At 37.5% G+C, this 13,716-nt stretch overlaps 1 protein-coding gene and 1 pseudogene across 2 annotated transcripts in view; one reads left to right on the top strand and one right to left on the bottom strand.

Annotated features, from left to right (window-relative positions):
- Window positions 1-13,716, top strand: part of RNF128 (ring finger protein 128) — a 183,932-nt gene that overhangs the window by 113,285 nt on the left and 56,931 nt on the right. The window lies entirely within an intron of this gene.
- Window positions 3,800-3,892, bottom strand: LOC132536036 (U6 spliceosomal RNA; annotated as a pseudogene).

Here is a 13,716-nt window from a genome sequence, read left to right as displayed (position 1 = left end):
GGGCTCAGTGCCTGCAGTATGAATCCACTACTTCTGGAGGCCATTTTTCCCCCTTTTTGTTCCCCTTATTATCATTGATGTTGTTGGATAGGACCGAGAGAAATTGGGAGAGGAGTGGACACAGAGAGGAGGATAGAAAGACATACATCTGCAGACCTACTTCACTGCTTATGAGGCGACCCCCCTGCAGGTGGGGAGCCAGGGGCTCAAACTGGGATCCTTATACCAGTCCTTGTGCTTCGCACTATGTGTGCTTAACCTGCTGAGCTACCACCTGACCCCCTGTGTCAGGATCTTCTAAAAAGTGGTTGAGTTTTATTCTGTAGTTGAAATGGGCCTCAGTAAGAATCTTTCCCATTTTCTTATTTCAGGAAAATTCATTTGGTAGCCATGACGGGAATGGACTGGAGGGACAAACCAGGTAGCTTGGGAAACAATTAAAAGCTTGTGACAGGTGCCAGGTGCCAGAAGATGTCCCAGCAAATGAAGTGCATATGTGTAGAGCCCAGGGTTCCATCACTGGTAATATTAATACATGGAAGAATCATGAAAGGCACCAAGGGAATTCCAAGAGTGGTGGAGCAGTGCTTTCTTTGATGCCACTTCTCTGTTTTAAAAATGCATAATAAAATAAATCTGTGTCCCAGGAGGTACACTGAAGTATGAGGTTCAAGAGTTCAATCACCAGCAATGCCTGTGCCAGTGTTACCCTCTGGTTGTCTTTCTCATAAATAAATGAATGGATCTTTAAAAAATAATCAAGCCAGAGAGGTAACTCAGTGGTATTGCATAGACATAAAGACTTAAATTTATTCTCCAAATAGAAATAAGAGAGGAACAGAAGAGCTTGTCTGGCCTGGTGAAATGGCTCAACTTACATGTCTGATATTACTGATTCTATTCCTGATGATGCTCTGGCATATCTGTTTCCCTCCTCCTCCTCCTCCTCCTCCTCCTCCTCCTTCTCCCTCTCCCTCTCTCTCTCTCTCTCTCTCTCTCTCTCTCTCTCTCTTCCTCTCTCTCTCTTCTTTATTGCATACAAAAGGACTAAACCCCTTAAAAAAGTAAAAATAATAACAGAGGTTTTTACAGGGAATTAGGTGATAGATGATAGTGGCAATGAAGATACTTTATAACAAGAAAAGAATAGACTTGCTCCTGTTTCCTAGTTTTCAAATTTTCCTACATAAAGTACTTATTAAAAAAACAGAACAATTGGGAGTCGGGCGGTAGCGCAGCGGGTTAAGCGCAGGTGGCGCAAAGCACAAGGACCAACTTAAGGATTCCGGTTCGAGCCCCCAGCTCCCCACCTGCAGGGGAGTTGCTTCACAGGTGGTGAAGCAGGTCTGCAGGTGTCTATCTTTCTTTCCCCCTCTCTGTCTTCCCCTTCTCTCTCCATTTCTCTCTGTCCTATCTAACAACGACATTAATAAATACAACAATAATAACTACAACAACAATAAAAAATAAACAAGGGCAACAAAAGGGAAAATAAGTAAATAAAAAGAAAATATTTTTTAAAAAGAACAAAAATGATTCTATTGAAAGAAGTTTTATTTGATATGTATTTGTTATTTTTCTGTTTATTTGTATGAATGGTAAAAAGAAACTAACATTTTTCTAGCCTAAGTGCCTGAACCATTATTGTGAAACTCCCTGACCATAACATTAGTCAAATTATAATCAAACTCTAGCCCAATATTTCTAAAACTTGTGGGCCACAGACCACATGCAGAAAATTAACCAACCAGACTTGCTAAACCTGAAGATTCTCAAGCTGCAGCTCAAACAAAGCAAATCAGGAAATGGGGCCCGGGAAGTTCAGTGTTTTATCAAGCTTCCCAAGTAATTCTCTTATAAATTAACACCTGAGGATGATCAGAGTAGCTCGGTAGTTTTCAAAATATGATCTGAGACCATCAATCCCCCCAGACACTCTTATTGATTTGTAGGCTCAAAACTGTTTTCATAATAATATATAGACAATATTTGCAGGATTAACTATGTTAACACATGAATAGTGTAAAAGCAGTGGTGAAAAATTATGACAGAAGCGTGACATTATATTATCAGTATATTCTACCCCCCCATGCATTTGCAGTAAAAAGAAATGTCATTTTCACTTTTAAAATGTCCTTGATGAATCAGTAAGGATTATCGTAATTTTATTAAATCTCTCCCCTGCCAGTAATACACAGCTTTATTTGTATAACCCATGTGAAGTGTAGGGCATAATGCATTACTGCAGCATATCAAAGTATGATAGTTGTCTGAAAGAAACACATGTGTATGTATGGGATGTGAAATGAACTAGCTCCATTCTTCAAACAACTCCTTTTTAACTTGAAATAACTACTGAGAAACAATGCTTACTTAGGTCTAGATATACTGAAAATCTTTTCTCAGGAACGAACTGAGGCAGTTCTTTCAAGGAAAGCAATTACCAGTAATTAAGTGTGCAAAAAAAAAAAAGAGTTTTGGATTTTGGAAAATTATAGGGCGAACATAACCATGTCCTAATACTTAGACTTCCTTATGACACTGATTATATTTGAAAATGAAAATTTTTTTATATTGTATTATCTTGCAATACAGGCATGATTTGTAAGGTCCATCTAATTTAATCTAGTCCTTCTGAAATGACTAATGCACGCAAATCCAGTGCATAGAATAAAAATTCATTCAGTACGCAAAGTACATACATGGAGTTTCTTTAGCCAACTATAAATAGTGTGTGGATGGATCAGCAAAATGGCTTACTTGGATAGTGCACTATCCAAGTAAGCCATATGTGCAACCCAGATTTGAGCCCTGCCCTCATGGCATTGAAGGCAGCTTTGGTGCTGTGGTCTCTCTTACCCACTTTGTCTCTGCCTCTAAATAAATAAATAAATAAATAAATAAATAAATAAATAAATAAATAGTGTGTGGACATGGTTTCAAATTCTTCCTTCCATTAGGGCAGCAAGATAGCTTATTTGCATAGTGTGCTACTTGGTCATGTGAGCAACCCAGGTTTGAGCCAACCCCACATCACTGAAGGAAGCTTCAGTTCAGTTCTGTGGTTTCTTTTCCTTTTTCCTTTTTCTTTTTTCTTTTCTATTTTCTGTTTTCTTTTCTTTTCTTTTTTTTTGCCTCCAGGGTTATCGCTGGGGTTCCATGCCTGCACTACGAATGCACTGCTCCTGGAGGCCATTTTTCCCATTTTGTTGCCCTTGTTGTAGTTCTTATTGTTGTTATAGCTGTCGTTGTTGGGTAGGACAGAGAGAAATCGAGAGAGGAGGGGAGAGAGAGAGGGGGAGAGAAAGATAAACACCTACAGACCTGCTTCACCACTCGTGAATCGATTCCCCCCGTAGGTGGGGACCTGGAGACTTGAACCAGGATCCTTATGCCGGCCCTTGCACTTTGCACCACATGCACTTAACCCACTGCTCTACTTCCCAGCCCCATCTTTTCCTTTTCCTTTCTTCCTTTCTGCCTCTCTGTCTGTCACTATCTGAAAAAGTCATCCGTGAGTAGTAAAGCCCTGGAGATGACAAAAAAAATCTACATTGTACCTAATGTTCCGGAACACCTTAGTTACTATCTAATATGGTAAAATGGTAAATATCAATAAAAGTAGCACATATAGATGAATGTACTTTGGCTTCTTCAATAACTTTAAAGAATGTGACAGGGACTTAAGACTCAAAACTTGGATAAATACTGACCTAACCCCAGTGTTCTTAGTAATTCAATAAATATACTATTAGTGGAGCTCAGAATAATCCGGGGAAGACTAATTGTTTTTTTTTTTTTTTTTATGGTACAGTTCACACATTTGCATGACGTCCTTGCACAGGGGCTGTGCTAATCTTTTCCAGTTTTAGTATATGTACTACCAAAATATTGGACTTCATATATCTTCAATAATAAGTATACAAATCACTTATCTATGAGTTTAGCATGCCATCCAAAAATTATCCATCAGTGGCCTTTTGGCCAGTACTGCTTCTGATTCATTACTGTTTTACTGTTTTATATGTTGTCTCTTGAGCTTTCCATCTGCAAAATAAATTATTTTTGTTACTATATTAAATCAACCTATTCTCTAATGCAGCACAGCAGTAGATCCTCAAATGGAGTCATTTCATTCACTGTTATCTTGCTGTAACGTTAATGACAAAGAAAGACTATCTGGCCTTCATTAAACAAAACTACATTATTCAAGCACCTGGTTTCATCACAGGTCATTAAACTCAAAGCCACAGTTTCCAAGAACCTATCTGCAGTGTTAAGTGAGGATTCTACTATATTACCACATATCTGGAGAGTACAGGCCAGGAAGAATGACAGTTTCCTATAGAATGTATGCTTGTATGGCCTATGTTTCATTTCCCTAATAAAAACAAGTAAAAGACAAACAAAAATATTTAAGAAAGAATGATGATTACAAAAGGTGATTTTGGTCATCTTCTCAGTCACCGTATACCTCCAAAAGATGATTTGTAACAGTAAGAGTCATTGCTTTAATTGACAGTTAAGCTGTACTAATGTCTATTTGCTGTAATAGTCATTAATGTTTATTTCCTATAATATCAAATATAAAGTGGTGCTTCTTTGCCAGAATTATAAAAATGACAACCTACTCTGCTAATCAACTTTAGACATTCATCTGGCAGTTACAACCCACTGTAAAAAAATCTACCTTTAATTTATTTTTATAAGTCATATAACAATATGTCATTTAACAATAAGTTTTATAGTTTTTAATAGTGATTTTATCTAACAGTACAGGAAGTACAGTGGTGTAAGTAAATTCACAATTACCTATGAAACACAGTTCTAGCTTAAATTCAGATCCTGAAATAATAATTGTTCTGTCATCAGAGTTCATATTTTTCTTTTTAACCTAGTTATTTTACCTCAACTATCTCAAGCTCCATTCATGTTGTTGCAAACAACAAAATTTCTTCATAGCAAAATCTTGCATTATAAACCTATGCAATATCCTTTTTTTTCACTTTTTATGTGAGGCTAATGTTTTATAGTATAGTTTTTGGCCAACGGAACTATATAAAATTGAAAAGCTTCTGCATGCCTAAAGAAACCGTGACCCAAATAGAGAAGCTCCTTCTGGAATGGGAGATCTTTTTAATCTATACATTAGACAAAAGGTTAATAACCAAAATATACAAAAACTCAACAAACTCAGCAACAAAACAAACAAACCCATCCACAAGTGGGGAGAGGATATGGACAGAAGTGATCCTAATAGCCAACAGACATATGGAAATAATGCTCCAAGTCACTGAGTCCCAGAAAAATGCAAAAAAGACAACAGTGACATACCACTTCACTCCTATGATAATGTCATACAACAGAAAGGACAGTAACAACAAATGCTGCAGAGGTCGTGGTGGCAAAGGATCCCTTTAACACTGATGATGGGAATGGACATTGGCCCAACCTCCATGGAGAGCACTCTGGAGAACTCACAGAAGGCTAGAAATGAACCTTCCCTATGACCTAGAAATTCCTATACAGTATATTATTTAGCTAATCACCTATTGGTGGAGACTTAGGGTTTATTCAAGGTCTTGGCTATTGTGAATTGTGCTGTTAATACAATGAATATAAGGGGACCTATAGCTCTTCAAATTAGTACAATTCATATTATTCAAATAGATACCTAGAAATGGTTCAACCTGTGGAAAAACTTATGATGTTCCTAAAAAAAAAAAAAAACAACTTGAACTATATGTGTTTTTTTTTTTTTTCTGGTTCTTTTTTTTTATTATTGGGGAATTAGTGTTTTACATTTAACAGTAAGTACAATAGTTTGTACATGCATAACATTCCCCAGTTTCCCATATAACAATACAACCCCCACTAGGTCCTCTGAATCCTTCTTGGACCTGTATTGTGATTTTTTATGGAAAATAGGATAAAGTTAATTATTGATTAGTAAATTCCATAAAGATAGAATAATCATAGTCATATTCCTTTGCCAGACTTGATTAAAGAAACTTCTAAATCTTGTACAGCTCTGCCTCATTCAGGCAAAACTTGCAACCCAGTCTTCTGATAACCACTTCAATATATTTTTTATTGCTATGTTGCTTCATCACTGGCCCAGACTCTAGTCTGTGCATGTTGCCAATTTTAAAATAAATAATACCACCAAGTTCATAAATATTATAATAACTACAACTTGTTAATTTGCAAATGAGTGGACATTGAAAGAAGTTGAGTTTTCTTTTTTTTTTTCAAAATACTAACATTGGTTACAGTACTATAAACACTTAGGAATATAGTTTCACACCTGTAAGTATGTGTGTGTGTATAACTCATCACACTAATGACGTTCTTGTGCATTATATCCTCTACCTACCTTTGGCCTTGCCTGCCCCTGGCCCAATTCCTTCAGATAGCTACCACAGTTCTCACAAAATTGTCTTTTCATTTGTTGGTCTTTCATTGTTGGCTTTAGTTATGTATATACCACATGTGAGTGAGACCATCTGGCAGTTATCATCCACATCTTTAGTGAAAATTTGCACAACTACTTTCACTTACAACCATTTTGTCCTGAATGACACAACGTCATAATTTTAATGCCTGAGTAGTAGTAGTCCATTGAGTGTATGTATAATACAGATATATATATCCTGTAACTTCTTTATCTAGTCATATATTGATGGAAATTAAGGTTGATATTTGGGCTATGAAAATGGATGTCTATGTCCCTTCAAATATGTTTTTTAGATATATATCTAAGAGTGGCACTGCAGGTTGTTAAGATATCCCCATTTTCATTTAATTTTTTATAAAATATTTTACTATTAGGAATTTAACATTGGTTTGCAGCATTTTAAGATTTCACTGGTATAGTTTCACCCATATATACCTCTACATCACTACATCCTCCACCAAAGTTCCTGTGCCTTCCCTCCCCTCTGATAATTTCCAAAGTTCTCACTGAGCCTTATAAACAGTTTGGTTACTATTTTTTGCAAATGTGTTTGCTTTAGTTACCTCTATTCCACAAATGAGTGAAACTATCCAGCAGTTGTACTTCTGTTATTTACCATAGCATAGTCACCTCCGATTCTATCCATTTTATCACAAAAGATACAACTCTTTTATGCAGTTATCTGTCAATAAGCATTTAGGTTGAGTTCATTGAACACCAGGATGCATATATCACTTCAAATGAATGTTTGCATGTCTTTTGGATATACACATAGGTGTGGTACTGTTGAATCACAAGGTATATCTATTTTTACTTGTTTAAGTACGCTCTGTACTGTTGTCTAGTTTGATTTCCCACCAACAGTATACCTGAGTTTCATTTTCTTTTTCTTTTCTTTTATTTATAAAAAGGAAACATTAGGGAGTCGGGCTGTAGCGCAGTGGGTTAAGCGCAGGTGGCGCAAAGCGCAAGGACCAGCATAAGGATCCCGGTTCGAACCCCGGCTCCCCACCTGCAGGGGAGTCGCTTCACAGGCGGTGAAGCTGGTCTGCAGGTGTCTATCTTTCTCTCCTCCTCTCTGTCTTCCCCTCCTCTCTCCATTTCTCTCTGTCCTATCCAACAGTGACAACAACAATAATAACTACAACAATAAAACAACAAGGGCAACAAAAGGGAATAAATAAATAAAATAAATATTTTTTTTTAAAAAAGGAAACATTGACAAAACCATAGGATAAGAGGGGTACAACTCCACATAATTCCCACCACCAGAACTCCGTATCCCATCCCCTCCCCTGATTGATTTCCTATTCTTTATCCCTTTGGGAGCTTGGACCCAGGATCATTATGGGGTTCAGAAAGTGGAAGGTTTGACTTCTGTAATTGCTTCCTCGCTGAGCATGGGCATTGACAGGTCGATCCATACTTTCAGCCTGACTCTCTCCCTAGTGGGGCGTGGCTCTGGGGAAGTGGAGCTCCAGGACACATTTGTGGGGTTGTCTATTTAGGGAAGTCTGGTTGGCATCATGGTAGCATCTGGAACCTGGTGGCTGAAAAGAGAGTTAACATACAAAGCAAAACAAATTGTTGACTAATCATGAACCTAAAGGCTGTATATAGTGCAGATGAAAATTTGAGGATCTCTCTTTTGTAGATAGCTAGTAAGCATATTTTAGTTATATTCCAAAGGGCCTGTGTCTATTATTATTATTATTATTATTATTATTATTATTATTATTATTTTGCCTGAGCCTGAAATCTGATATACAGGTAGATCCATGTTATTGTCTGGGGAGATGATGCCATGGCTGGAAAAGGACCAGAAAGCTGGATCAGGGAAGAGAGTAGCTCCCTAATATGGAAAAGGTGTATAAATATTGTTGACTGTATACCCCATCTATTTGATTTGGTCTGGGGCCCATATTTAGCTTAGTAGCCTATGTGACCACTGCATCCCTGTGGATCTGAGCTCACGTTTTGTGGTCATGAGTAGGAACATTCCAAGCTGCCCCAATATCGACCCATCTTCCTCAGGTGTAACATAGATAGAGTATGTTGTCCATCAACCCTTTGGAGCATGGAGAACATTCTCTGCCGTTGTGGATCCAAGTTGAGGGCAAGGTCCTATGGGGGCCCACAAAGGGGTCTATTTTGTTGTTCCTGATAGAGAGGATCAATAACAAGGCGAGAGGGATTTATTGGAGGTCTAGGCCCATCATGTCTATTCGGAAATCTCAGGACTCTCTGAATAGGGCCCCAGAGGATGGGGTGGCCTCATAGTGACTAAAGAGTCATCATTAAAGTGTGCCAGTCTCTTGCCCTTATTTAAATTTTGCAGTCCTTGCTTTGGTAACGTTAGCTTTGGAGTGAATGAGATAACTGTAACAGGAAGTAGGTGAGGAGGTTATCTAAGTTTAATTAGATACTATTTCACTAAGAACTTTATACTGACTCTCTGCAGACTATTGTGTATTTTTGCTCTCAGGTATATATTTTGCCCTAATTTATGGAAACATGTGAACATATGCTCTATCTCATGGTACCTGGTCTATATCTAGGTTTTGGGACTTTGTTAGGAAGTGAACCACCTGGAATGGAATTAGAAAATACTATGAAATGAAAGGTCTCACCTGATCAATGCGGGTGAAGGGTTGGCATTTCATGCCTGACATCTCTGGACACAGTCTGAAGTTCAGCATACTGAGGTGGTACTTGTTGTGTTGACTAGGTTGGCATCAGCGGATGCAATATCATTTGGCATGAACTGAGAGAAGTATGCAGGAAAGTGAGCCCCGCCCTAGAGGTTCCAGGACTGGGGGAAATATAGGCTCTATTGAGGAAGTGGGAGGTTCCTGCTGTCTTAGGGTTTTAAAAGACGATAGTTATTGCTATAATCACATTATTTGGCAGTTGGGTTAACTTTGAAAAATCCCTTTGTTAGGATTTGCTGTATCATACACAACGTCACCATAATTTGTCCTTTGACATTATTTGTATATAGCTGTGCTACCGGTTGCTTCTGGGGAGATATTTTCATATTAGACATCTGATAAGAGTTTGATATTGAAACTAGACAAAGAAATCCAGTTTTAATCTTTAAGGTTGTTTTCTGTAGGGACTGCATCAGCTCATAATTGCCCCAGCAATGCACCAGTGTTCTGTTTCCCCACATTATCACTAGAAATTTTCTATTACATATAAATATATATATTTATTAATATATAATAATATGTAAATTAACCCAGTATTATTTTGGACAGTGATTGGATATGTACAGTTTATTTCTCAAAGTTTATATTCTTCTTAGTTGTGAATGGCTAATGTGTTGGGAACATTTCATGCCACATGTGCGCTTAATTCACTGTGCTACCGCCTGACCCCCAATAGCTAACTTTATATACAGGATATGTTTTGTGATGTTTTAAAAGGATAACTATCAAAGTCACTAATTTTAACTTGATAGATAAACAAAAATGCAAAAAAAAAATCAGTAGAATCCAAACTCACACTGTGTGAGAACTATGATGGTTATAAGAGGAGGAAGGCATATAATTTTGATGGTAGATGCTGTGTTACTCCTAAAATCTTATAATTCTGTAAGCCAATGTTAAATCAGTAATAATAAATTAGAAAGAAAAGTTAAGGCAGAAAAAGACTTGATTAACAACACATGACTGGAAAAAATTCTTTTGCACAAAAACAAAAAAGTCTTGCTCAAGATGTATGTTTATTTATTTATTTATTTATTTTTGAATTGGGAGGTTAATGGTTTACAGTATGGTCTTTAACACATAGGCACAACCTCTCATCTCCCCTTTATTACTGTCTAGGAGACACAGCAGAGTCGCAATGTCCCTTCATCCCTTACTCTCCTACCCCAGAGTCCTTTGCTTTGGTGCAATATACCACACCTAGTCCAAACCTTATGTTTTCCTTTCTGTTCTTTGTTCTTAAGTTCCACCTATAAGTGAGATCCTTCTACATTCTTTTTTCTCTTTCTGGCTTGTTTCACTCAACATAATACCTTTAAATTCTGACCACAGTATTGCATAAAAGATCACTTCATAATATTTGGTCCTTTGGATCTTCTCTTTGTAGAAGATACAGCCCATTTTTCAATGGGGTTGTTAATCTTTTTATTGTTGAGTTTGGTGAGTTCATAGTGTATTTTGATTATTAATCATCTGTCCAGTGTATGACACATAATGATTTTCCTCCAACTCCATGGAGAGTCTCTTTGTTATGGTAGTGATTCGCTTTGCTATGCAGAAGCTTTTCTGATATAGTCCCATTGGTCTATTGTACTTTTGTTTTCTTTGCAATTTGAATTGGTGAAGATGTTGCAAAAACTTATAGGGAAGAGAGTTCTGCCTGTGTTTTCCTCTAAGTATCTGACAGTTTCTAATCAAACTTCTAAATATTTGATGTATTTTATATTAACTTTTCTATATGGTGAAATCTAGTTACATGTAGAAAGACGCAAGATGGTTTTTTGTCGTTGTTGTTGTTGTTGTTATTAAGGGCAAGAAAAAAATTTAAGTATTTATTTGTGAGGAATGGAAAGGGGGAAAGCACAGTGTTAGTTGGGCATATCCCATGTCAAGAATTGAACTCAGACCTTATGCTTGAGGATCCAACACCTTATGTGCTGTGTCACCTCTTGGGCCACAAGGGTGCATTTCTCTTTCTGTGAGTTTCAACAGAGTAGCATGTATAAAAACTAATTTAATTTAATTTTGTATATAAACAGTGTTTTTTTTTCAGCATAGGTAAGATTATGTGAAATAAATAAACAAGGTAATTGAGTTATAAGTTCGGAATTGTTCATTATTTTTACTTTAGTTTTGGCTCTGATATGTTGAATGGTCTGCTAAAGTCAAGTAATTATTCCCATATTTTATCAGCTTCACATTCATATGGCTGTGGGAGGATAGGAACTGAGGAACTGGCACATCAAATCAAAGTTTTCTCCCCTTGCCCGACTTCATCCTGAGAGCCAGTTGTTAAACCTTTACCACTCACATTACCATACCTGAGAACCCCATTCAAGCCCTTGTTTCCCATCTTCAGGAGGAAACTTTATGAGTAGTCGAGCAGTGCTGCAGGTGTCTCTCTCTCCCTCTGACTTTGTTTTTGTCTCTATCAAAAAATAATCAAAAAGAAATTAAAAAAGACCACTGAGAACAGTGAAGCCCTTGTGCAAGCACTGAGTCCTACTGATAACTCTGGCAGAAAAAAATATTACCACTCTGCCCTCCCCTGATTTCATCTATCTATCTATCTATCTATCTATCTATCTATCTATCTATCTACTTATTTATTTATTTATTTCTGCCACCCGGGTTGTCACTGGGTCATGGTGGCTAAAGAACAAATGCACCACTCCAAGCAGCCATTTTCCATTTTCCTCTCTTCTTCTTCTTCTCCTCCTCCTTCTTCTCCTTCTTCTTCTTCTTCTTCTTCTCCTTCTTCTTCTTCTTCTTCTTCTTCTTCTTCTTCTTCTTCTTCTTCTTCTTCTTCTTCTTCTTCTTCTTCTTCTTCTTCTTCTTCTGCCTCTTCTTCTTCTTCTTCTCCTCCTCCTCCTCCTCCTCCTTCTTCTTCTTCTTTAAATTATCTTTATTTGTTGTATAGACACCGTCAGAAATTGAGAGAGGAGAGGGAGATAGGGAGAGAGACACTTGCAGCACTGCTTCACAACTTGAAAAGCTTCCCCCTGCAGTGGGGACCCAGGTCTCAAACCTGGGTCCTTGTGCATTGTAACATATGTGCTCAACCAGGTGCTCCACTACCCAGCCACTTCCTTTTTCTTTCCTTACTTTTTTCTTTCTCATAGAGACAGAGAAATTGAGAGAGAACGGGGAGGTAGAGAGGGAGAGAAAAAGGCATCTGAAGCACAGCATCACAGCTTGTGAAGCTTCCTGCAGCATGTGCAAACTGGGCACTTGAACCAAGGTCCTTGCTTATGATAATATGTGCTCTCTACTGGGTATACCACTGCCCAGCACCTTTACAATCAAACTAGCTTTAAGTTTCATTGACGATAAAACAAGTGTAGAACTGATGAAGATCAGAGCTACTAGTGTCAAAGTGTCTGATCCAAATTCTGTACTTACTGCTTCTTTTATCCTAGACAAGTTAAGAAACCTTACCTTTAGTGGGGATAGTAGAAATACCTTCCTTTTTAGGTTGATGTGATGACTAAGTATGCTAACACATGTATAGCACATGTATAGAAAAGGTCTGGTTTATAGATAAAACTTACCTGGCAACTTAAGTATCCAAAGAATAGCCCAGATTCAGTAAGCAAACAAAAATGTCACTAAGCAACCAATACAAATGTCACAGGGTACTTGCACTGGAGCCTTCAAATTGCTCTCCATAGAAGCAGTTACAGAAGCCAGAACTCCCACCTTCTGCACCACAAAAAAGAATTTTGCTCCATACTCCCAGAGGGGAGAAATGTTAGGGAAAGATTACCAGAGGGCTCTGAAACCCAATTCTATCAGGTCCCTGAGAGAGAAGACAAAAAAGGAAAGACATTTAGAAGTAGTAATTAGGTATAGGTGTGTCTTAAAAAGAAAGAGAAGACAGGACCATAGAAAAAATGGGCAAAAATATAGATAAGTAGATAGATAGACAGACAGGCAGGCAGACAGGCAGGCAGGCAGACAGACAGACAGACAGACATATGTCAATCCATATCTGTGAACTTGGGATAATCACTGCAGTTCCCTGAAGGAAATCACTGGAGGAAATGGGGACACAGAACTCTGGTGGTGGAAACAATGTGGAATTGTACCCCTGTTATTTTGTAATTTTGTAAATCACCAATAAAATAATGTTTAAAATTTTAACTTAAAAAGAGCCTGTTTTATTATTTCCTTAGATCCATGGTTGACTTTTCAGAGTATGACAGGAGATTAGAAGGATAAAAGTAGAATAAGGATGCTGCTAGAAGCAGTAAGTTAATTGAGAACCTCCCTCCTACCAAAGAGTAGTACACTGACATTTCAAAGATGAGTCACACTGAATGACTTCTAATTTCTATCCAGCTCCAGATATCTATGGCTCTGGTAAAAAAATAATAATTTGGGGGCAATAATCTTATTACTACATTAGATAATGATGTACAAAGATGATCCACTGTCATATATGCTAATTATTAAAATACAGTGGTATATATTATTACTCTTAAAAATATCTATGAGGTAAGGTAGATAGCATAATGGGTATGCAGATTTGTGCCCGAGGCTCCAAAG

The sequence above is a fragment of the Erinaceus europaeus genome, chromosome X (genome assembly GCF_950295315.1).
Source record: "Erinaceus europaeus chromosome X, mEriEur2.1, whole genome shotgun sequence".
In the NCBI taxonomy this organism is placed as follows: domain Eukaryota; kingdom Metazoa; phylum Chordata; class Mammalia; order Eulipotyphla; family Erinaceidae; genus Erinaceus; species Erinaceus europaeus.
The sequence above is the reverse complement of the archived record's forward strand: the minus strand, read 5'-3'. Positions and strand labels throughout refer to the sequence as shown.